The 23,994-nt window shown below is 42.2% G+C and overlaps 2 protein-coding genes and 1 long non-coding RNA gene across 5 annotated transcripts in view; 2 read left to right on the top strand and 1 right to left on the bottom strand.

The window, feature by feature from the left end:
- Cab39l (calcium binding protein 39 like) overlaps nucleotides 1-17,015 on the bottom strand; it is a 116,763-nt gene extending 99,748 nt beyond the window's left edge. For both annotated transcript variants that reach the window (XM_006988444.4, XM_042284952.2), the window contains exons 1-3: nucleotides 16,877-17,015; nucleotides 4,942-5,089; nucleotides 3,628-3,697 (exon numbers count right to left, since the gene is read on the bottom strand). The gene's annotated coding sequence lies outside the window, so the exon portion shown is untranslated. The remainder of the gene's footprint in view (nucleotides 1-3,627; nucleotides 3,698-4,941; nucleotides 5,090-16,876) is intronic.
- On the top strand, nucleotides 11,396-21,960 carry LOC121832307 (uncharacterized). Of its 2 annotated transcripts, none has more exons than XR_013042442.1 (5): nucleotides 11,396-11,541; nucleotides 13,360-13,451; nucleotides 15,193-15,316; nucleotides 15,931-17,124; nucleotides 21,205-21,960. It is a non-coding gene; the product is annotated as an uncharacterized LOC121832307 (long non-coding RNA). The 2 variants fall into 2 exon arrangements; XR_013042443.1 differs by lacking the exon at nucleotides 21,205-21,960 and having other exon boundaries at nucleotides 15,931-16,084; nucleotides 16,617-16,882.
- Nucleotides 21,961-22,999: 1,039 nt separating this feature from the next.
- Nucleotides 23,000-23,994, top strand: part of Setdb2 (SET domain bifurcated histone lysine methyltransferase 2) — a 38,457-nt gene continuing 37,462 nt past the window's right edge. Inside the window, exon 1 of the mRNA XM_076545101.1 lies at nucleotides 23,000-23,406. The gene's annotated coding sequence lies outside the window, so the exon portion shown is untranslated. The remainder of the gene's footprint in view (nucleotides 23,407-23,994) is intronic.

Raw genomic sequence — 23,994 nt, 5'->3', positions numbered from 1 at the left:
TTTATTATGTATACAGAAGAGGGTGCCAGATCTCATTACAGATGGTTGTGAGCCACCATGTGGTTGCTGGGAATTGAACTCAGGACCTCTGGAAGAGCAGTCGGTGCTCTTAACCTCTGAGCCATCTCTCCAGCCCATCACCATTTATTCTTTAAGTGGTCCTGATGGTTGACTCTAGGGCATCATACATGCTGATAATCTATCAGTCTATCACTACGCCTCACTCTCAGCCCTAGCAACATTTCTTAATATGAAAACACCAAGGACATTTATAACACAGGAATTACTATAACTAAACCTCAGTGTCAATAGGTGACTTCAAAAAAGGCACTTAGCCACATTAAATGACCAGTGGTAACATATAAGCAAAAATGTTAAGCAAACACCATCATTTGATAAATATGTTATAGCACCTACCTACAATCAAATCAATGACATTTTCATGTGAGCAACACAGTGATTTCATTTCAAAGCACATAGATACTTGAGAATTAATTTTAACTAAGAACCTTGATTAATTCTAAGAAAATTGCATCTTGTATATTCAAGTCACTAAGCATTCATTAAATTATTTTTAAGAGACATATTTTTTTTCTACTTGAAAATTCATTTCTATAAACTCAGGAAGAGTAGCATATAATCTCCAGCCTGTTAACACCAAACTGGTTCTTATTTGAGTATTTCTTACCTCTTTAAAGATATAGATGTCTAAGTTTCACATAATTATATGAATATTATAAAACATTACACAGTAGTCCCACTAACCATGTAACCCACTAGATAGATATATCCTTTATATAGCAATTTAGAAAAAGTATCATTTTGACAGCACATCTCTAACCAATGGCAATTTTCTCCTAACCTGTTTCCCTTTCATTTTGACTTTGTTAACACTTTTTGTACAAAAACTGTTTTATGAACCCTAAAATTCTCTTCAGGCTTTTGTTTTTACTCTTTACTGAAAAGCTAAGAAGCTACCAGTTATGCACAAAGTTGATAAATACCCTACTAGCTTAATTAGCTAAAAACCAGAAAGAAGACATTTTTTTCTATGTACAAATGCAGGGATAAACAAATAGTGGTGTATCTATAAATGATATCTTACTCAGCAATGAAAGGAAGAATAAGCTGATGTTTATTACAGTATGGATGAATCTCCAAGTAAGTAAGTAAAAGAAGCAACTGGAGCACTTGAACCAGTGTGGTGGCACATGCCTATCCTCCCTGCACTCAGGAGACAGAAATCAGCTCAAATTTGAGGTCAGTCTGAGCTCCATAGCACCCGGCCAGTCTCCTGTCTTCTGTCTTCCCTTTCCCAACCCTCCCTTCCCCCTTCCCTCTCTACTCCTCGACCTTCCCCGTCCCTTTCTCTTTCCCGTGGTGAAGACAGATCCTAGAACCTCACTTGTGCTGTGCAAGTTCTTTATTGCTAGGACAAGTACCTAGGTGTTCAGTGGTAGATTATGTGCTTAGCGAATGTCAAGTCTGGAGGTCATTTCTTGCATCAAAAGAATGAATGAATGATGTGTGGATGAATAAAAAATGTTGCCTTTTTCTAAATTGCTGTTTTTCTCCTCACTTCTTGCTTGCAAAGAAACATCTGAAATAAGTCTTTACCTTTTGTTAACAGAGTGCATGGCCTGGAATACTAAAATTCCAATCCATATCTACTAACATACATGGCACTGAAGGTTAATGCAATACTCTAGGTTAACCTTGTCTGTCACTGTCTTCTCCTTCAAGGTTCAAAAGTATATTGGCTTGACTGCCTTGCCTTCCTTCCCTCTCTTCTTTGCTCACAATTTCTTCCTTTACTCCACATGGCCCATCCAGGACCATTACCCCTCTTCTATTGTAACACCTAGGACGCTGTTTTCCTGTGGGTGTGGCCTGCTAGACTCTGTGTTTGGCATCCTGAAGTGTCACGGTGTAACAGTGCACACAGAAATCCCTGGCCTCTTTCAATCTAAGGAATTGTGTCTTTCATTAGTTCTGGTAAATGCCAATGATTAGCATGGATATTCTCATACCTAGTCCATGTTTTTAATATTTCTTTTGGATTTTTTTTTTCAGACAAGATTTTCATTATATGATTCAGAGCAGCCTGGAATTTACTCTCTGGAACTCTAAACAGAATATCACAATCTCGTCTATTTTTCATGAGGTTGTGAACAGCTTCTAACTAGCTTTATATGCTAATCTAATCTACCACTTATTTTTTAACTTGTTACAATTTTCATTTCATTTCATTTCTTTTCTTTTCTTTTCTTTCTTTTTTTTTTTTTGAGGATCGAACCCAGGCCTTGTGCTTGCTAGGCAAGCACTCTATCACTGAGCTAAATCCCCAACCCCTATTTTCATTTCTGATGCAATTGATTGCTGTTTAAATATGCCTGGTCACTTTCATAATCTCCCACTTTATAAAAATACTTACATACTGGATATTTCTAACAGCTGAAATTTTAAAGATTATAGTTTTTTGGTGTTTCTATTGAGTCTTGATCACAGTACCTTGATTTTCACCCTTACATTTTGTGATTTTCATTAAAAAAATTATAAGCATTTGTTAGAGCCTTAACTATAATTATCCTATGGTAGCATATGTTCCTCCACAGAGAATCTAAGAGTATTACAGAACTATAGCCACGTTTGATGAAACTTCTCCGTTTGTAGAGTTTTAGAACTGTGAAAATATTACAAACCGAAGCTCTAAAGTTCAATAAAGTGAAAGCTCATAACCAGGGATTATTAGCAGAGCTCTTCCCTACACTTAGATCTGAAGCCTCTGCAGATGGCCTCTGACCATCCTTCCTACTTTACTGTAGGACACAACAAGTTTTTTCTCTAGGACCCAGCCATCATGTACAGAAGTTATGTCAACAGGAAGGTGTTGAAGGAAAACGCTGTTCTCGGTGTTACAGCAGAAGAGGGGTAATGGTCCTGGAAGGGCCATGTGGAGTAAAAGCAATTGTGAGCAAAGAGAACGGGCTAGACAAGTGAGTTAGGCCAGAACTGGGAGGAGGAGCAATCCCAAACAAGGTTAAGCTAACGTATTGTGCTAACTGTAGTGCCAATCCCTACCCAACTACTCCAACAGGCAGCTGAATTTAAAAAGTGCCTTATTACCAAGGAAGCCAGTGGGAATACGAAGGGCCGGCTTGGGGAGGGGAACTCAGATCTCTGTCATCTCCACCAGCACCTGAACCCAACTCCAGGAAAGAAAACTCATTTCAGTCCATCCCTTGTCTTCTGCAAAAGGATGTGGAAAAGCCTTTGCTGGTGTGAGGATACTTTCTCTGTTGGCACTTTGAGGATGTCCTCAAGTATTCAGTAACTTAACACCCATTTACCTAATACAAGACACTTGTTTTGGTCCTATCTCCAAAGGTTTTTATTTTCTTACACATTCATCCATTTGTTTTAAAGGGCATTTTGCTTGCTTGGTAAAGGGAGGAGATCTAATTCTTGTCTGCACACTACTGCAAATGGAATTATTTTTTCAAAAATGCTTTGTAAAATTTCAGGTTGGGTTAGTATATTTATTATTGTTAAACTTTTAATGTTCAATAGAGTTAGCAAATTGTCAAGAGAAATGATAATCCAGATCTTGGACTATTATTATCTCACCTCAGTAAGCTTGTGTCTTCTGCAAATCTGTTCCAATGCTTGCAGCTTTCAGTCACTGGTCAGCACAGTTCTGACAACCAGAAAAGGCTCAGAATTAATTCTGTAAACTGTATAGGAAAGATTATACAGCAAATCTAATACTGTTTCCCATACTTTTCAATTATAGAATGAGTTACAAATTATATTCTCTAGCATAATCAAATACAGGCAAAACTAAAAAATCTCTACCCAACTAATCCAATAGACAACTAAATTTAAAAAGTGCCTTATCATCAAGGAAGCCAGTGGGAATATGAAGGGCTGGCTTGGGGAGGGGAACTCAGATCTCTGTAATCTCCACCAGCACCTGAACAAAACATCAGGAAAGAAAACTCACTTCAGCCTATCCCTTGTCTTCTACAAAAGGATGTGGAGAGCCTTTGCTAGTGTAAGGATATTTTCCTCTCATCAGTCTGCAAATGTTAGTTCTGTTATTTCACAGAAAAACAAAAACACAATTTTGAAACATCATAAAGAACATCTGGGTTTTTGCTTTTGACAACATCATTAAAAACTGTACATGCCAGAGTTTGTTCTTTTCTTTTTTAATGTTAATATTTGTGTGGGGGTGGGGAAGGGATTGTGTCTCAGGTATGTAGATAGAGGTCAGAGGACAACTATGAAGTTGGTTCTCTCTTCCATGTTTTTGTGGGTTCCAGTGATCGAGCTCAGCTTGTCTCAGGCTTGAATGGTAAGCATCCTACATGATGAGCCTACATGACAACCAAGTTTTGTTCTTTTTGACCCTGCCATACTTTCAATTCAAATCTTTTTACTCAGCCATTTGGGAACATCTAATATTTATCTCTATATCAATAACAGTTTGTGTATATATCCCTGTGCTGGCTAGTTTTATGTCAACTTGACACAAGCTAGAGTCACTGGAAAGGAGAGAAACTCAATCGATAAAATGCCTCCATAAGATCTGGCTGGAGGGCATTTTTTAAATTAGTGATTGATGGGGAGGGCCCAGCCCACTGTGAGTGGGGGCATCTCTAGGTTGGTGGTCCTGGGTTCTATAAGAAAGCAGGCTGACCAAGCCATGAAAGCAAGCCAGTAAGCAGCAGTACCCCTCCATGGCCTCTGCATCAGCTTCTGCCTCCAGGTTCCTGACCTGTCTGAGTTCCTGTCTTGATTTCCTTCAATGATGAACAATGATGTGAAAGTGTGAGCCAAATAAACCCTTTCTTGCCCAAGTTGGTTTTGGTCATGGTGTTTGATTATAGCAATAGTAACCCTAAGACAATCCCCTCTCAGAAATCAGGAAAAACTTACACCTCTCTCTTTTAGTACACTGCTCTTGCATGAAGAACATATAAACCACCAATCTGGAGTCCACATCTTCATTTTCCAAGCAGCCACTACAGGTTTAAACTGAACCTCAGCTCCTGATGTTCTTTCTTCTTCAAGGTGAATGCTTATCCTGCAGTAATGTATAGTAATAATAATATTAGTAGTAGTAATAATAATAATAATAATAATAATAATAATAAACAATTTATGTTGGGAGTCATATGGACCTGGGTTTAAATCTCAAGTCTCCTACTTAATACCTACATAAACTGAAACAAATTACTTGAAAAGTTCTCTGAACCTATAAAAAAAATCATAGGTTGCAATGTCTAGATCAAATGACACAACAGCAATGAAAAAATAAATGCCAGCATAGCATTAAACTGCAGCATAAATTGTCATGTCCCTTCACCCCCAATTTTCTTCCCTACTCTTCTCCTGCCTCTTTCTCCCCGCTCCTCCCTCTGTCTCAAGAGGTTCTTGCTCTGTAACCCAGGATGACCACAAGGTCACCATTTGCCTACCACCACCTCACCAGTGCTGGGATTACCAATGTGTGAGGGCACATCTGACTCAGGGAACTACTATTATGATTGGCGCTCTTCTATATAATTTTGTATGTAATTTTTACTTAATTCAATCTGTCCAAAAGGCCTTTCCAGAGTAAATTTTCTTAAGTCAGAGACTTGATCAACTTGCTCTGAATGATTATCAATATTCAGCAACACAAAATACACTCTCCAAAAAGCAACACACCCAAACTCTACTGACCAACAAACCACACACCACTCTATAGTCCAAATCTATGTCTAAAAACCACTAGAAAGTTCCTTTTACAGCTGGAGAGATGGCTCAGTGGTTAAGAGCACTGCCTGTTCTTCCAGAGGACTCAGGTTCAATCCTCTGCACCCACATGGCAGCTCACAACTGTAACTTCAGTTCTAGGGGACCTGACACCCTGACACAGACATATATGCAGGTAAAACCCCCAATGTACTAAAAATAAAAATAAAATAAAAAAAAGAAAGTTCCTTTTAGTGTGTGGTGATATTCCCAAAGTGTAAAAAGGTAGTGCAAAAATTCTTTTAGTTCTTTTTTAGTTTTCTTCTATCATTTATTTAATTTTGTGGTCGAACATGCAAATATGCATGATTCTGAGGTCAAAATATAAGCAGTCTTAAGGGAAAGCTCTTTTATTGTTGGCATCTTCTCCTGCCTTGAGTATTCTATGGGTGATTTGGAAGGGCACCACCTACCTAGAGACTGTCCTATTATTGATTGTTTGGTTGCACTACACTACAGTATATCCGGTCAATCTCCTGTAATGGGTACTTGAAATGTTTCTAATTCTTTAATTAAGTGTGATGGCTAATATTAAATGTCAACTTGGTGAGACATGACTCAGGGAGTCCTGTGAGGGAGTTTCCAGAAAGGACTAGGAAGAGGGGCGACAACTCTCCCTCAGAAGGAGCCACCTTCCTACACTGGCCCAAATATAGGGAAGAGAGGACTAGGCAGTGTGGCTGGGGCTGCTTTTGCTTCTTGCTAGTGAGTATGGCTGCTGCTGCTGCTGCTGCTGCTGCTGCTAGTGCCACCATATTTCAGAGCTCAGACTCTTGCTCCTTTGGCCTTCCAGAATTGAAATCCAGAGATCCTCCAAGAATCTTCCAGGCCTTGAGCACCAAATTAAGACAGAGGCACCCAGTTCCATAGATCGAATAACTACTGGGTTCTTAGCCTCTCCAGCATACAGACAGCCAGTTTGAACTACTCACCTGCTAACATGTCAGCTACCTGAATGAATCTTTTAAAATGTATGTTGATTTTGCTGGTTCTATATACCAGGGCATCCTGTCTAACACAAGCAGTGCTCAGGGACCAATAGTAAAGACCTGTGAGAGTGTGTTTCTTAGTGCTTTTAGAATAGATTACTAAAAGTTGAATGTCTATGCTAAAGGACACATGCATGTGATTTCCTGGATACTGCAGGATTCCTTCCCAGAAACTTTGTGTTAATGTACCCACGTTTACCAGCAATGTACCCATGTGCCTATTTTCCCACCAGCTGAACAGCAGAACTTCTAGAATTTGCTGAGAATTGCTTGAGCGCAGCTTTAATTTTGTGTGTATATACATTTGGAGGCACGAAGTTCATTTTGGTGGTCTCTGCTATCATTCCATGCCTTAAGTTCTGAGACAGGAATGCTCACTGATCCCAGGGTTCATCGACAGGCTAGGCTGGCTGGCTGGCTGGTTAGCTCCAGGGATTCTCCTATCTCTACCATGCCCCTTCTCCTTAGCCCCCGACTCCTCCCAGGGCTGGCGTTGCAGAAACAAGCTACTCTTCCTGGCTTTATGTGGTTGCTGCTCCAAACCCAGGTCCTAACGCCTGCAGAGCAAGCATGTTACCAATGGAGCCATCTTCCAGCCCTCATGAGTCCCAGTCTGAAGAGCACAGCTGTCACTGAACTTGTTTTTGTGTGACTGAAGCTGGAACCTCTTTTATCCTGCTTCATCTGATTTCTCTTCCTGTGAGGTCTCTTTTCAAATCTTTGGTCCATGATTTGCCTAGATTTTCAGAAACTGGTTTTGACTAACATTAGCTTCAAACATTTCCCCACTTGAGCATTTGTCTTTGCTTGTATCTTTCACCACGTAAATACTTTTCTTCAATGCATTGGGATTTATCCTGATTTCCTCGCCAGTGAGTCATGGTTATAAAAACCTTGGCTTAGGCTTTCATACTTCAGCCAGGTTATACCACAGCTGTTTTGCTCAGGGTTGCTCTTGAGATGTCTTTTGCCAGCCTCTTTTCTTCCTGGAAACCCAAGGGAAACTTTCTACATCGTCCTGAAAGTTTCACTAAGCTCTAACTGGAAGCTGATCACTTTGGACCAACGTTCCTAGTACACAGGCTCTCTCTTTTAAAATGGGGTGGGGGAGGCATTGACTACAGAGTTGGTCGTGCTAGGCCACCACTGTGCCACTGACACCTCCAGTCTGAAGGTCATTTTAGTATGAACACTTGAGACTTCTCTATTTAAAGAATGCTTCCACAGATAGAAGTTTACATATCAGCCCTACTATTACTCTTCTTCTTAGGAACTTCAATCTTTCATCTTTCATCTTAATAACTCCTAGAGTCATGATGTGACTCTGAAGCAGAACACCCACCTAAAGTATAAGGCTCTGGGTTCAATCCTTAGCATAATACACATCTGTCTCCATCTCTTTGCTGTGTGTGCACACACATCTGTGTAACTTTTTATTCTCCTCTTCTTCTCCTCCTCCTCCTCCTCCTCCTCCTCCTCCTCCTTTTGGCTGTTTTCATGACTTCTGTTAGTGCCCCTAACTTAGTGTGATCTTTTCTCCCTTAGGTACCTTAGGGTTTAGCTTCATTTTAACAGATCTATTTTCTTAGTTCAGAAAATTCATCTTCACATCTTTTTTGTTTTTGCTCTTTTGGATGTACATGTCTGCAAATGTTTTTCATCCAGGCAAGAGTATTGCACTGTAGTTTTCTTTAGCTCTGCTACTGAATGTTCTAAGCAGTTTTATTGGCAGCTGAAATGTTTGGACTTCCCATTCGCTTTCTACTGAAGTAACTTGACATGAATGTTGTCTGCCATCTTCTGTTCATTTTTGAAATGATTTCTTTTTCCTAAACCAGATGACAGTACAGACAGACAGGAAGGAGGGATATGAATGGCTTACTGATTTCTTAGTCCAATGGTACTTCATTAACGGATTGTGTGTTTGTTTTCTCTTGGTCACTTTCACCAATGACCCCCTTCTGGGTGGGAGGCAGGCTTACCCACGGTCTACTCAGCTTCAACAGACCCTTGACTTCTTCCACCTCTTCTTCTTGACCACCATCTCACTATCTGGGGGCTCCATGCTCACTCCTTCAAGGCTCCCCCCTTTTCCTAGAATCAGTACATTTTTGAGACTGCCTCTTGGGCACACACGCTTTTGTCCAACAGGTCTCACATATCTCAGTATTTCCTTGGTCTTCTATCCTGCATGGCAATCATTTTTGCCCACAGAGCCAGCTTCCTGCCCCTTTATTTTTTCTTACATCTTTTGTAGTTTTCTGTATGACGGCTGCTCGTGTCCTTGAGTAAATAGATATTTTAAAAATTCTTCACTGAATTTAACTTATACAATCTCCTTCATCTAAATACTTTTCCGCCTACCTTCTGCCTTGTCTTACTCTTTTTAGGGGGTTGTGGGCACTGTTAGGAATTGAACTTGAGCTTTACACCATGCTTGGGAAGTGCTCTACCACTGAACCACATCTCAAGCCCCTCCCTTCATCTTGTACTAAGATGTGAAACATTTACATTTAATTAGTACACCCTAGCCCTCCCTATTCTATTATTAACAACTATTTAATTATCATTACTGTCCTCTACTATTTCATACTTATGCTGCACGTCCTTTATATAACAACTTGAAATTCCTTTTTTAAAAAAAAACCTGATGCACACCTAACACTCACATGGGACATCAACTACATGGACTTCTCCCCAAATCCTGATACACACCTAACACTCACATGGGACAGCAACTACATGTATTTCTCCCTGAATCAGGCTCTGTACGTCACTGGGTGTCCTAGGCTTCAGTTACAAGATTGCCCATTTAGCAGGTTAAGGACTGTCACTTACTTTCAACACCAGTTACAGAACCTAGGTTGTTACCTACACTTCTGAGCAACCAGTTATGAATTAGAGGTTTGCAAAACACATCCACTAGGGGCCAGTAATCTGCTAGAACTTACCAAACTCAAGACAGTGTCTTTGTATTGTAATGTGGCCCATGTAGGAAATAACATACGAAGGTAAAAACAGTCCACTCCAAAAGTCCTGGCCTCAGGAAAAATAACCATAGCCCATAACCAAATCTACAGATCTGCCCCACCTCCCATCCTGGTTTTTGTCTCAACCTTTCTATAACTTATGGCACTGCTATGGGCGAGGAAAAGGCAAACTGAGAATGTCTATTTCACCAGATTTTGCCAAAGCTACAAATGACTTCACATTCCCATAAACTTACATATATAAATGTCTTTTTTTTTTTTTCTTAATGTGGGGTTAGGGCAAGTCTTGAGAGCTAGAGCCAAGTTTTACAGCAGAAAATTCCAGTAACGCTAGCATCAATATACTCTAAAGGCTCTGACTTAGGACACCCAAACAGGAAGGATCTCTAGAACAAAGGGTAAGGATGATGGGCAAAGCCTCCAGGCCCTGCCTAGACTCATCCCCATCCCAGCACTTCCATGGACTATCCAGGAACACCATCACTTAGGGGTTTTATGGGGGCTCAGCTATTCTGGCATGAGATGATTAAATAATTGCCACTAGGGACTAAATTCAAAGACTCTTTCACTAGGGAGGGGAGTGACTCCTGGAGATTCCAATTAGTCTGTGCATGTGCTAGTACACACATAAGGCTAAAGGACAGCCTCAAGTGCTCTTCCTCGGGTACCACGCATCTTGTTTTTGAGACAGGGTCTCTCAGAGGCTAGAGCTCAACAAGTAGGCTAGGCTGCTGGCAAGGGGGCTCCAGGAACCCACAATACCTGCCTCCATAGCAGTGGGATTACAAGTTTGAGTCACTAAATCCAGCTCTTTTACTTGGGTTCTGGGGACTGAATGCCTATCTTCATGCTTGCAAGGTAAGCACTATCCAGTTGAGCTATCTCCCCAGCCCTGGAAGTTCTATATTTGATGACATAGTTGGTTCATCAGGCAATCATCCGCAATCTTACAATCTTCCCAATCTTACAATCTTCTGTCTAGCTTACATTTGCTGGAAGGTGTCATACAGGCTGCCGAAGGGGAAAAGTCATTAAGTATTACCCACTTGTGGAATCTATGAGCTATAACATTTGGCCTGGAAGGCGTGCCCATTGGTACAGTAGTGGCATAAATATTATAGGGTTAACCGACAACTTTCTGCTTGGACTTAAGACCCATTTCACAGCAGGAATGTCTGGTACTTTAAAACTAGGCAAGAACCCATGGCTCGGGAGGTCATATGTCCTACCACTATTATTTTGCTAAAGGAACATGTCATCAAACTGCCTTCTATATACTTATCCTTATATCCATACACCAGTGTAACTCTCACCCCTTATTATTTCTTTACACAGTAGATGGAAGTTAACACAAAGACTCACAACTGGTCAAGTTCAGAGAATAAGTTAACTGTGGAGTGCTCAGACCTAAATGGGACTTCTACACCACACCCCTTACCACCATCCCTCAAGACTCAGGGAACACTGCAGAAAAAGACTCAATAAGATTAACAGCCAGAGGTCTGGAGGCCTGCTATGAAATGGACATATCTTCTGAACATGACAAAGCCACTGCACTCATGACCTCATAGTAGCTGTGATTGTGGGCACAAGATATGCATAAGTTCAAGTCAATCAACACTCCAGCATGGAAAGGGGAGGGATGCACAAGGCTCCACCCCTAGCCAAGGTGCTATGGACAGTAGATAGCTTCTGGGAGAAGAAGAGTAGTCCTCTTCAGTGACATGGCCTAGGGCAAGTTGCCTATATGCCAGTGGATGGTAACGTATACCCCATACACCTATGGGCAGTACTAAAAGGACTGAGTGGGGAAAAGAGAATGGATGGGGATGAGTTGGAGGAGGTAGTGAGGATGGATATGATCTAACTCCATTACATTATATTTGTGTATGAAATTACCAAAGAACAAAACAATTTAAATTCATTTATGACTTTCTCTGACTATAAACTTCATGCAATTTCTTCAACAAAAGAACCTATCAATCAGAATAACTTGAATCCATGTTCCTAAGACATGGCTACTCATGTTCAGATCAGGGACAGTACTTTCATTCCTCTAAAACAGACTTCCTGACAGTGGGTTATATTTTTCCTATCAGACTACATAACTCTAAAACCATTATTTCCATCTTTTCATACTGGAACTATCACGAAATATATGTAATGTTTACAACTTGATTTTATGTTGAACATTTTCCAAATCATTTACTGTTTGAAATTTGTTCTCTAGTATATCCCTTTAGGAAGCACTGAAATAATCCTGAAATCGTTTTGTGATTGAACTTTTTGGGAGACCACATTGGCCAGGAACTTACTATTTAACAGAGAATGACCTTGAACTCTGACCCCCCTACCTCAAGCTCCTTAGTGCTAAGATTATAGGTATGCCACCATATCTAGCAATGTCCTAAAATTCTTAAAGGACAGTCTGGTGATATGAATTACTGTATTTTCTTCAATAGTTTTAAAAACTGTTGCTTTATTATCTAGAATAAAATGTTGCTGCCCAAAGCACCAAATCCACATATTTTTTTTCCAAGTTACTTGGTTTTTTTTTTCCATGACTGAAAAAAGGTTCATTTTTAAAATCCAACCGTTTTACAAGACTACATCTCAGTGTTGTGTTAAGTGTTCTGGGCTGAGTTCCAGATTTTGGGGTGTCTTTATCCTTCTTTAGTGTTAAGTGTTCAGGAATTGTAGCTCTGACAGTTGTTGTAGTCCAATGCTTTGCTTTACAGATTTTATTATGACAAAATGAGCCCAAAGTTTACCATTTAAGCCACTTTCCAGCTTTCAATCTACCAACATTAAGTATACAATGTTATATAACCACCACTGAACTTCGGTTTACATGAGGGAAACGCTTCACTTGGCTGCCTGTCCTGTCCTGTTTTTTGTTTTTGTTTTTCTGTTGTTGTTGTTTGTTTGTCTGTTTTGTTTTTGTTTTTTAGTATAATCTCTGACTTGCTTGGAACTCACAGAGAGATCCACCTGCCTCTGCCTCCCAGACTCTGGGATTAAAGGTGTGTACTACCATGCCAGCTTTAGTCTTTTTTAGTTTTAAAAAAGATACTGAGTTCCTATTTCTCCTTTTTCTCTTATTGTACCGTCTATGGTGCATATTTACCATTTTCCAATTTGTCACTAAAAAGGCCTTTTCTCAAACATTCCCTGAGTTCTATCAGCCCTCACTTGTTATCCTTGTATGGTGTAGCTATACTACTTCTGAGATGGCGTTCTTTCTGATTTAATGTGTTTCTTTAAAGGATTTCATCTTATACTAGACACACTGGCTGACACCTGTAATCCTAGCGTTATGTGGATAGAGTCAGGAGGACCAAATCCAGCCAGCCTCAGCTACAAAACACACAAATCAAAGAACAACAGAAGGATTTCACCTTCACTACAATTTCTCTAAGCTGAAATACTTAAGATTATCAATTTTATCTGCTTTGTGGCCTCATTTCTATGGTATCTTTTCATAATATATGATCTAATGTATGAATTTTTATTTTTCTTATGATAATCTGTTATATATTTACATATTTTCCTGGATTAAAACAGGGCTCCTGTGTTAGTTTTATAGATGAGTTGGAGCTTTTGAAACTGCATTACCTAACTGACCCCTGAGTTGTTTTCAGTTTTGGTGGTGGTGACAAACAAAACTGCTGTAAGTATCTGCAGAGAAACAAATACAGGTTTTCATTTCTTGAGAGAAGAACATCATCATCCTAAGAGAAATGCAGATTAAGCCCACTGTAAGATCTCTCTCTCTCTCTCTCTCTCTCTCTCTCTCTCTCTCTCTCTCTCTCTCTCTCTCCTGTAACAGCAGAAATAAAAACAAACAAACAGGGGGTGGGGATTTAGCTCAGTAGTAGAGGGCTTGCCTAGCAAGTGCAAGGCCCTGGGTTCGGTCCTCAGCTCTGAAAAAACAAACAAACAAACAAACAAACAAACAATGACAGTTCCAAATGCTGGCTGCAGCTTTCTATGCACAGATGCATTTCACCCAGGACCTGATGGCTGTAGTAGTGTGCAGATGCATTTCACCCAGGACCTGATGGCTGTAGTAGTGTGCAGATGCATTTCACCCAGGACCTGATGGCTGTGGTCATGTGCAGATGCACCTCACCCAGGACCTGATGGCTGTAGTAGTGTGCAGATGCATTTCACCCAGGACCTGATGGCTGTGGTCATGTGCAGATGCACCTCACCCAGGACCTGATGGCTGTAGTAGTGTGCAGATGCATTTCACCCAGGATCTGATGGCTGTAGTAGTGTGCAGATGCATTTCACCCAGGACCTGATGGCTGTGGTCATGTGCAGATGCATTTCACCCAGGACCTGATGGCTGTGGTCATGTGCAGATGCACCTCACTCAGGAGCCGAAGGCTGTACTGTTTGCACTATACATTAGCAACAGCAGCCTTGTCCTTGCTGTGCATTTTTTTTTTTCATTCTCACAGGTTGTTTCTCCAATTATCCACACTTTTTTCATTAGACATAAAAGTTATCCCTAAAAACCCTTTCAAAAGGTTGAAACTCAACCCACCACGATGGTCACACCACCATGTACAGACCATTCTGGTAGTTCCAATTTTTCACAAGGATAAAGTTATAGTGATAGACCATAAAAATCTAGGCTTCTACCTTCTCAAGTGGGCACCCCAAGAACCCAGACTCCGGTCCAGTTGATGCAAACAGCACGAGGTTATTGAAGCAACTGTACAGTCGGGCTTCCCTTGTCCTAAGGGCAGGAGTCGCATCGCACTGCAGCTACATAGGTACTTTTAAAGGAAAAACCCACAAAAGCCACAAGATTACAATTCCCATACAATTTTGTTTCAATTGATTTATGTCTAGAGGCTAATTTCATAAGATCATGGTTTGATCACAGAGTGGATACAGTCATGTCCGCATGCACATTCTTCCCAAAACCTCAAAGGGGGTATCAGGGTGGGAGTGAAGTTTACACAAAGGTTACAGTGGTCCTTCCTGGAACACTTGCAGTTATCCCAGTCACAGTTGAGTGCATCTCTCTCTTTTTTTTTTTTTTTTTTTTTGGTTTTTCGAGACAGGGTTTCTCTGTGCAGTTCTGCGCCTTTCCTGGAACTCACTTGGTAGACCAGGCTGGCCTCGAACTCACAGAGATCCGCCTGCCTCTGCCTCCCGAGTGCTGGGACTAAAGGCGTGCGCCGCCGCCGCCACCACCGCCCGTCGAGTGCATCTCTTAATAGAAATCTCTTTATATTGTTACATTGTGGGAGGGGGGTAGTTGAGTAATGGCTGAGTCAGGTTGCCCTTGGAACTAGCTGTTTTTAGTTCCTCATTCTCTTGGGGCTTGGGAGGTGTAAGCCTGAAGGGTTAGGGTCTTTCAATAGGAGAGTATAACTCTGATTTCATTTCCTCAGGACTCTCCAAGAAAGGTCAAGATAGACTTCTTTGCTGATGCATCTTGGCAAGGTGCTTCTTGAAAAATGATGCAAACCTACCCGAATCAGTTACTAAGGACTTTTATCTTCTTATATCCCAGAGGTATTTATCTTGGAAATTTAAAAAATAATTTCAACTGATTCCATATGTCCTTTATTTTTACAAGCTCTTGATGTTTTCTTTCAAAAAAGCTGCTTTTCCTTGTTCTTTTGTGTTCTTCCCTATCTGGTCTTTATTGCCATTGTTACTTACTTACAAGAGAGAAACAGACTATGAAAATATACACTTTTCTGCACCAGTGTGTCCAACCTTTTGACACTGCAATACAATACTGTCGATTACAAACTCCTAAGCTGCTGTAAGATATTGGGTAATCAAGTTACAAACAATAGCTATCCTGGGCCTCAGTTTGGACACCTAACTGTACAGCCTTTAAAAGTCTTCATCATACCTCTCCACCAAAGTTTTCATTTGAGATATACTTTAAATGAGCAAACATTTATCACACATAACATTCATCACTACTCTCAGTAAGAAGTATTTCCTTTCAAGGACTCCCTGCTGGCTTCATTAACTGAATGAACCTGTCTACACTTCAAGAGGCTGAGCCTGGCACTATAACCCAAGGATATATAAGCTCTTCCCCTTCTCTTGTTTTAGTTGACTTTTAAACAAAGCAAAAACCCCACTAATTCTGGTCAGATTTGTTGGTTTAGGTCCTAATCCCTGCATGTGTCAGGTGGAGATGCTCTCAAGTCCCAACCTAGTCTGGACTATAGTTAAGACCCAGTCTCAAAAACAAAACAAGCAAGCAATCACCGATAGTGATACACATGGATAATGCCAGCATTCAGGAAGCTGCCAACCCAGGTAACATAGCAAGATTTCGTTTGATCATTCTTCTACTAGCTCAACTACCTAACAGGCTCAAACTGTTATGTCCTGCTATTTTCTATCCTTGTTTTAAGTCTTCGATGTCCCAGGTTGGTCTGGACCTCGTGATCCTCACGCCTCAGCCCAGGATTACAGGCATGAGCAAACATGCCTGGCTTGCCGCTGGTAGCTTAGTGATTAACTTTAAGATTAGCTATTCCTGGGCAAAGGAACAAAGTATCAGCAGAAATCTTTTTTTTGAGAAGTCCAAATGGTATTTGACGTTGTTCTTTTTACAACTAAGGTCCTTAAACAAGCAAACAACAACAAAGCCCACATTTACTGTGTGTATGTCATGCATGTGGAGATCAGAAGGCAATTTGTGCAAACTGGTTCTCTCCTTCCACCACGTGGGTCCTGGAACTGAACTCAGGTTCTCAGGCTTGGTAGCAGGCACCTTAATCCACTGAGCCATCACTTAGGCCCCCAAGGCCAGGATCTTAAAACTTACTTTTTTCTATATTTACAGAACTCAGGAGAGCTATCTTTGGATGGTATCAAAGTATAGATCAAGGATTTGTAATCTTATTCTCTAACTGAAAATAAATCATCTTTAACTGGCTCAGAAATCTTGTGTTTTTACCAAAAAAACTGCAAGGACTGGACTAGGAGACAAAAGTTGATTGGGGCCTCAAGGCTAATCCAGGAGAAGAGAAAACAAAACCCAGGCTCTGGGTAATGGAGACCCCACTCAGCATGAAGACTTACTGCCCCTTGCTTCTTCCTTACCTCTCTAGAAAAGCTCTTTGCACCCAAATTCTTCTCTAAATGGTCTTTGCTGGTGGCAGCTTCCCATCTTCTTTGGTTTCTGTCTTTGCAAATCCTCTTCTGACCTGAGTCACTGGAGAGCAGTGGGGAGCAGCCAGACCTGGATCAAGGAACAGCACCAATTACTTCCAAAGGAATGTACTTGTTAGTACTGGGAACCACCCCTGCAAACACAAGTGGGAAGTACAAAGCAAGTTCTATGTCCACAAGTAAATAAGAGGCCATGTACATGGTATATGAGGGGGGCACAGTACCCACATGAATGGCACCAAAGTGATAAAATTATTATATGAATTTGTGTGACTATGTAAAACTAACTTGAAATAAATGAAGGCACAAAATTCAGCTATTACCACTTGCAAATAGTTGTCTTCTAACAAAACAGAAGACATTTCATCATTCCATTGAGGAAGGTGGTATATATAAACACGGCACAAAGCAGCCACATTGGCTCATGAGGTGGAGTTGCACAGTGAGAGCGGAAGAAGGGCAGGAGTATGGGTCCCTGACGGCTGTGTGCAACATGAGCACCCGAGAGCTAAGGTTTTACATACGAAAGAGAACGTTTATTCTCAAAGACCACATTTACTTTTAGTATCTCTATCATGGTAGCCCAACTGTAGCTTAATTAAAATAAATTCCAAGCTAAGGAATATAGGATTTATCATAAATATAGTGGCATATAAATTGTTTTGCTTTACTAAGACAGAATCTCACTACAGATTAGACAAGCCTCAACACTGGGATCTTCCTGCTTCAATCTCCCTGGGAATTGAGGCCTGCACTGCCACACCCAAGATAAAATGCTGAATTTAGAAAGGAGAAAGCAGAAAGACAAAAAGGAAAGCCATTACAGGGATTGCAGCTATAGACAGGTTAAGTGAGATTAAAAAAAAAGAATTTAATTTTAAATCCTAGCCACATGGAAGATGCCCGTATCAATGATCAAGATAACATAGGAAACATGAGGGAAGAAGTATGTACATAGTAAGATTGGTCAAGACTATCAGAAATGTATTTTTAGTGCTCAAGCAAAAATTGAACATATAGGTCTCACTTGCACTCAAGTGTTAGTTTAAGCAACAGGAACAAATGAGATTGTGAGGGCAGAAGTTAAAGGTTGACCAGGAAAGGATTCCTCTATGCTTTAAGAAAAATAAACAAAGCAACAAGGACAACAAAGACTGCCCAAGAAGCCATACATTTAATCCCCAGTACCAAGAGGGACAAAAGCCGAAGAGAGCTGAGATGTCGATGACAGAGCAAGTGCCTGCCTAGCATGTAGCTCATGTACTAGGCCCTGAGGGTGATCTAAGTTCTGTGAGAGGAGAGACAATAGGTCAAATATATAATACTTCTCAAACTTTTTTATTAAGTTAAACAAGCTCAAGTCTAAATATCCTACTGGTTTAGCACACTGGTTTACAGAAATTCTCGTGACTTTTATTATTTATTTGGGTGCTGAATATAGAACCCAGGATCTTGTGCATGCTCTATCAATGAGCCATACTCTCAACCCTTTAAAATTAATCAAGGGCTAGAAATACCTTAATATGAATTGATGATATAAACTACCATTTTGAGGAACAATTGAATTTACAGAAATATCTGTATACTCTATTTTAATTTAGAACATTTAGCCATGAACAGACTCCATTATGGGGATAAACAATGCAACTAAAAATAAAGATTTGGAACCCTAAAGGTCAAAATGACCACTTTATGGCAGTCACCTAATCAATGAAACCGTTACATTTTAAAGACCCCTCTCAAAGCTCAGTTTTCCCATGTTCTAGCCTTTGTCCTAAAACTTCCTGCAAATTAAGATGGCCACTGGCACAGCAAGGAGGAATTTAGACTTTTCTCCCACCACTACCCACAGCCAACCTATATACACATTTGTCTTTTACCAAGTTGTTTCCTAACTTTTTTAAAAACAGAAAAAAGTAAGGCAGTGGATTTATGGACCAGTAACATTAATATTTAGTTTGATTATCAACTCATACTTTTTTTTTTCAAGAAAATACTCCCCTTTCTTAAAAAAAAAAAAATTAGTATGGATTGTGGCTTTAAAAAGTAAATTAAGAAAATTGAGGTTTTTTTGTTCGTGGCTTTATTTCTGTCACAAAATCCCCTCCTCCTGCGCGGTTGACCCAGGTGAACCACCCGTTAACCTTGGATATTGAGAACTAAAGTGAAGGCTCTGAGGGAAGTCTCAGCTTCTCACGTGTATCCAAACTGCTACAGTTAATCACAAAATATTTGTCTCTAACTGGCTAGATTTTCAGATCTGGCAGCTTCTTTCAAATGAAAGACAACGAATGCTTTCTACTTCACAAGGGGAGGGAGGTGGGAATCTTAATTTTTTTCAAGAGCAGAAGAACGGGAAGAGCAAAGTGCAGTGTCTTTGTTCTTCCCAGCCCCACCGCAAACTCCAATTCTCCTTAAAAAATGTCCTGCTCAAGATGACATCACCAGGCATAGTAATGATAGATCCAGAAATTCACAAATCTGTTGTGGATGTTTTTATTTTGGTTGTGGCTAAGTTGTTGGGATTCTGCCGCACTCCAGCGGCATGACTGCACATGCGCAGTTCAGGAGCTAGACAAGGGGTCTTGCGTCTTATGTCATCAGTGTACATTGGAGATCACGTACTCGCAGCCTGGTCACACAATCAGCACATGCATGGTATAGCTCTGTAGGCCCACCTGCACCTTAAAGAGCCATGACTCAGACCCTACCCTCTCTCTGTTCTGTTCCCTCTCCCCCACCATCTTTCCCTCTCTCTTGCACGTGCTCCTTTCCCAGGCCTGGTTCTTTTGTCTCCAATTATTATAATAATCACAATAATCACAGTAATCAGGATGGCTCTTTAGCCAGAGATCAGTTTACAGCCTGCCTCCTGGAGAGTCTTCCTAAAGCTGTTCTCAAGCCAGCAAACTATCAAAAAAAAAAAAAAAAAAAAAAAATCAAGACAGGTAATAAAATCCATCTCTTGTCTCCCAGAGCTCCCTGACCTTAGGGCTAAAACTTCAGCATCTGGAGAGCAAGGCTCCTGAGCCCTCAGGCAGAAGTTTCAACTGTGGCATTTAAGGTGGACCAGGGAAGAGATGAGAAAGCTGTGAACAGAATTGCCAAGTGCTGGCACACGCTGTCCGACTGGCTCCTGAAAGCCACTGGGTCTGTGTTTTAAGTGTGGGGGGAGGGGGTGAAGGCCAGGTGGGCTAGTGTGTGCCCTGCCAGGCCATCAATTGAGCCTTGTTCAAAGTGCCACCTAGAGAGATAACTGGTCAGCGAACTGCCCCTGGGCACCGAGTGGCATGGGGACAAACTAAGACCTCCAGCAGACCTCCTAGGCTTGGCCACAGCTCGCAGGGAACCCAGAATGCAGCATGGAAGCGATCTGTTTCTTTCCTTCTGGACACTGTTTCAGTCTTGGGGAGTTTTGGGGTCTCACCTCTCCTAGTTTCCCTATTATCGGGGTAGGGAAGACAACCTTACCCACCTCACCAGACTTAATTGTACTTTCAGGGTTACTTAATAGGAAAAGATTTTCCAGCTAAGGTAGGAGCTTTCATTTCATTGCTCCCTCCATGTGCCTCACTCCAGACCTGTTAACAGTGCTTCTCCTCCTCATGCACAGACAGGGCCCTGCTCTCTGCCCTGTCCCTAATTCCAAAAGAGTGAGTTCTCACCCCACAAGCTTTTCTCTCCCTGGTTCCCTCTTTTAATTAACTACTCAGCTAATTGTTACAGGATCACCATAGAGCTGGAATCCAAGGACCATCAGATATACCCAGGTGGTAAGAAACTGTAACAGTTAAAAGGTATTTACACCCCCAGACCCAAAAGTGTCTGGGCTCTGCAAAAACACATTTAATATAGCCATCTATTACTGTTAAATGCTCTTAGCAATTCATCACCTGTGTCTCCTGGATGCTAAACTAGTAAAGGAAACAGGTGCCTTAAAATAATGTCTCTGATAAAGCTTATCTCAGGTTAAAAAATTAAAAACATGTTCCAATCTCTCTGTCTCTCTCAGTAACACTAACCAATACAGAGTACCAAACACTAAAATGGTCATCAACCCAAGGCTTTAATTTTCTCATGGTTGCTTCTTAATATGTTTAAAATTTTTCCTAAGCTCCAGAAACCAGCTTAAGCCCATCCGACAGGTCGGATCTACTTCAGATAAGTGCAAAACACAAACTTTCCTGGTCTGGCAACAAGCCCCCACCAAGGGAAAAAAATAGTAATTCTTTTTTCTAAGCTTTTCTCTGTCTCACCAGCATCCTGTCAGCCACAAAAGCAGCCAGAGTGTCAAGCCAAGAAAGATGAATAGCTCCGAGGCAGCAGACGACAGCCCACCATCCCAAGATGCCTGTCTACCTCAGAAGCCCCCTTCCCTAGCCCCCCAAGAGCCACCCGACGCCCACCAAGTCAGCTGGAAGCAGTTTTTCCCAGAGAAATGACGCCCCTATTCCTGTTCACTTGCTTGTTTTTATAAGCCAAAAGGCTGGAATGCTAGGATTCTGCAAAGCTCCAGCTGCATGACTGCACATGCGCAGTTCAGGAGCTAGACAAGGGTTTTTGCATCTTACATCATCAGTGTGTGCTGGTGATCATATACTCGCAGCCTGGGCATGCAATCAGCGCATGCGTGGTGTAGCTTTGTAGGCCCACCTGTGCCTTAAAGAGCCTACCCTCTCTCTGTCCTGTTCCCTCTCCCCCCACCATCTTTCCCTCTCTCTGCACATGCTCCCTTCCCAGGCCTGGTTCTTTTGTCTCCCCCTGCTTCCTCCTAATAAAGCTCTGCTACTAGGTAGTCATGGCCATGCCGTGCCTCCTGATGTTTTCTCGAGGTAACCAGCGCCACTTATCATTCATTTCATAAGTGCATATGACATATTCAATGTGTGTAAATTCAATGTGAAAATACACAACTTCCTTTCTGAATGCAAATTTTAATAGTATTGAAGTTTATTGAGTTGTACTGACTTGAGGTTTGGTTAATTTTGGTGTGTGGTATTTTTACTCATTTTCAAGTTTTTTTTTTTTTGAATGATAAAGTTTATAAAAAATTATGTAAAGAGAAATCTACAATAAATTTTCAACACACTTGAAACAAGGATGGATTCTGTGGTGAGGCGCTCCTGTAAACCCACCAGAACTTGGACAGTGGAGGCCCGAAAGATCAGTTCAGTAACAGCCTGAGCCACGGACCTAGTTTGCATCGAATCTGGAGTATATAAGATTCTGTCTCACAATAACAAAAAGTCAGTGAAATTCTCCCCTCACTTCACGTTTCTGCAGATCAACACTTTTTTTTTTATTAAAGCCACTGAAGGAATGCTGGCCTCACGCTTACGAAAAAAACTTCTCTCATACAACATGGTGTACACTTACACCAATGGATGTGACCATCGTCTAACGGGCTACTCTCGAGAAGGGCAAGAGTTCAGCAGTCGGTCCTTGGCCACTGGGAAGAAAAGAAAAGGAAAAAAAAAAAAAAAAAAAAGCGGAGGGGAGGGTGTTTTCTCTATCGATCCGGAGGTCAGTTGAGACATCTCCCGCACCCTTCCATGACCGGCTTTTCCGTTCTGAATGGTGCACCCAGCCTCCTTTAACCATAAGAGGGGATCGATGGTGGGAATCTTCGCGCCACAAACACTGCTCAGAGAACTCTCGGAAACCAAGGCATCAAGGCTAAGACATGGAAGCCTCTAAAGATCAAAGCCTGGGCTCACCGCCACCACGCCTGCCCCCCTACAAACCCAGGGAGGAGGCTCCGGCCGAGAAGAACCCCTCCTAGGGAAGCCTCCCCGTCACTCCCACCACTCCCGCCACCGTCAGGAGCCTCCTAGAACTAGTCGATCACACGCACACACTCGCCCAGCAGGAGAGGGCCCGTTGTAGCCACACACAAGATGGCAGCCACGCACCTACCGAGGAAAAAGCGGCGCCACCACTTCCAGCGATGCGGCTCCCTTGACTGCGGGGAAGCCCTATTGGCCGCCGCAGACAGCGCGAGACCCGCCGAGAGCGGCGCTGGCCAATCAGGAGGCGGCGCCCTCGGAACGGCGCGCGGGGCCGCGGGACGCGCGCGGAGCGTCCTAAGGCGCGGAGCGGCAGCGGCTCTAGCCAATGGGCGTCTGGGCGGGCCGGGGAAGGCGGGCGCCGGGTCCCGGCGGAGCTCGCTGCCGGCGCGAGTCTCCCGGGCTGAGGTGAGGGCGTCTCTTGACAGGCGGCTCAGGTGCGAGGCGCGCAGGGTGCGCTGCGGGTCGGCCCGGCTCTCCCCGCGCGTGCCGGCGGCTCGCGGTCCCCGTAGCTGAGGCGGCCCCAGGCTCTCGGTTGCGTTTTTCTCCCTCTGTCTTGGGGCGCTCGCCTTTGTGGCTGGTGGTTCCTGAGCGACTTGGCTGCGACAAGCGAAGTACAGAGTGAGACCCCGAAGCAGGACTCTCGGAGGTTCGAACCCTGGTCCACGCCACAAGGTAAGATTCCACACGCCCTGAATAAGTGAGGTCGCCTAGGGGCTGTAGTTGATTTGTATCCGAGGAGCGACTGACTGACACCCCACCCGCACCCCACGATCAGTGAAGTCGGTACTGACAGGCGTGTGGTTGACAGCTCTTTGACGTGTGCAAACTTAGGGTGGTTCTCTGTCTGTCTATGGACGAAGAAGGCCAAGGCGGGGAGGTTAATTTACGTTTACCCTTAAGATGGGGATCATCAGAGCATGAACTAGACGGCCACATGCAGTGTGGCATGCATTCTACAGCAGAAGCTGTTTTCCTGTTATTGTTGTCCTGTGGGTTAAACTGGCACACATGGAGTAATTCAAGACGTGCCCATTTATGTGTGACTTACACACCGTAAATGCCATGCCTAGCAAGGACCCAAGGAGATAGTGGAGTGGTACCTGAGCCTTTTTTAGTTCAGTGGGTTTTTGTTTTCAAGTAGAAAGGAAGCGTAGATCTAAATAAAAGGGGGTGCATTTTCTACAAGATAAAAGCTTGAGATCGGGAAAAAAAGGGGTGTGTGTATTTTCTACAAGGTAAAAGCGTGAGATCAGAAAAGAA

The sequence above is a fragment of the Peromyscus maniculatus genome, chromosome 9 (assembly GCF_049852395.1).
Source record: "Peromyscus maniculatus bairdii isolate BWxNUB_F1_BW_parent chromosome 9, HU_Pman_BW_mat_3.1, whole genome shotgun sequence".
Taxonomy (NCBI): domain Eukaryota; kingdom Metazoa; phylum Chordata; class Mammalia; order Rodentia; family Cricetidae; genus Peromyscus; species Peromyscus maniculatus.
The sequence above is the reverse complement of the archived record's forward strand: the minus strand, read 5'-3'. Positions and strand labels throughout refer to the sequence as shown.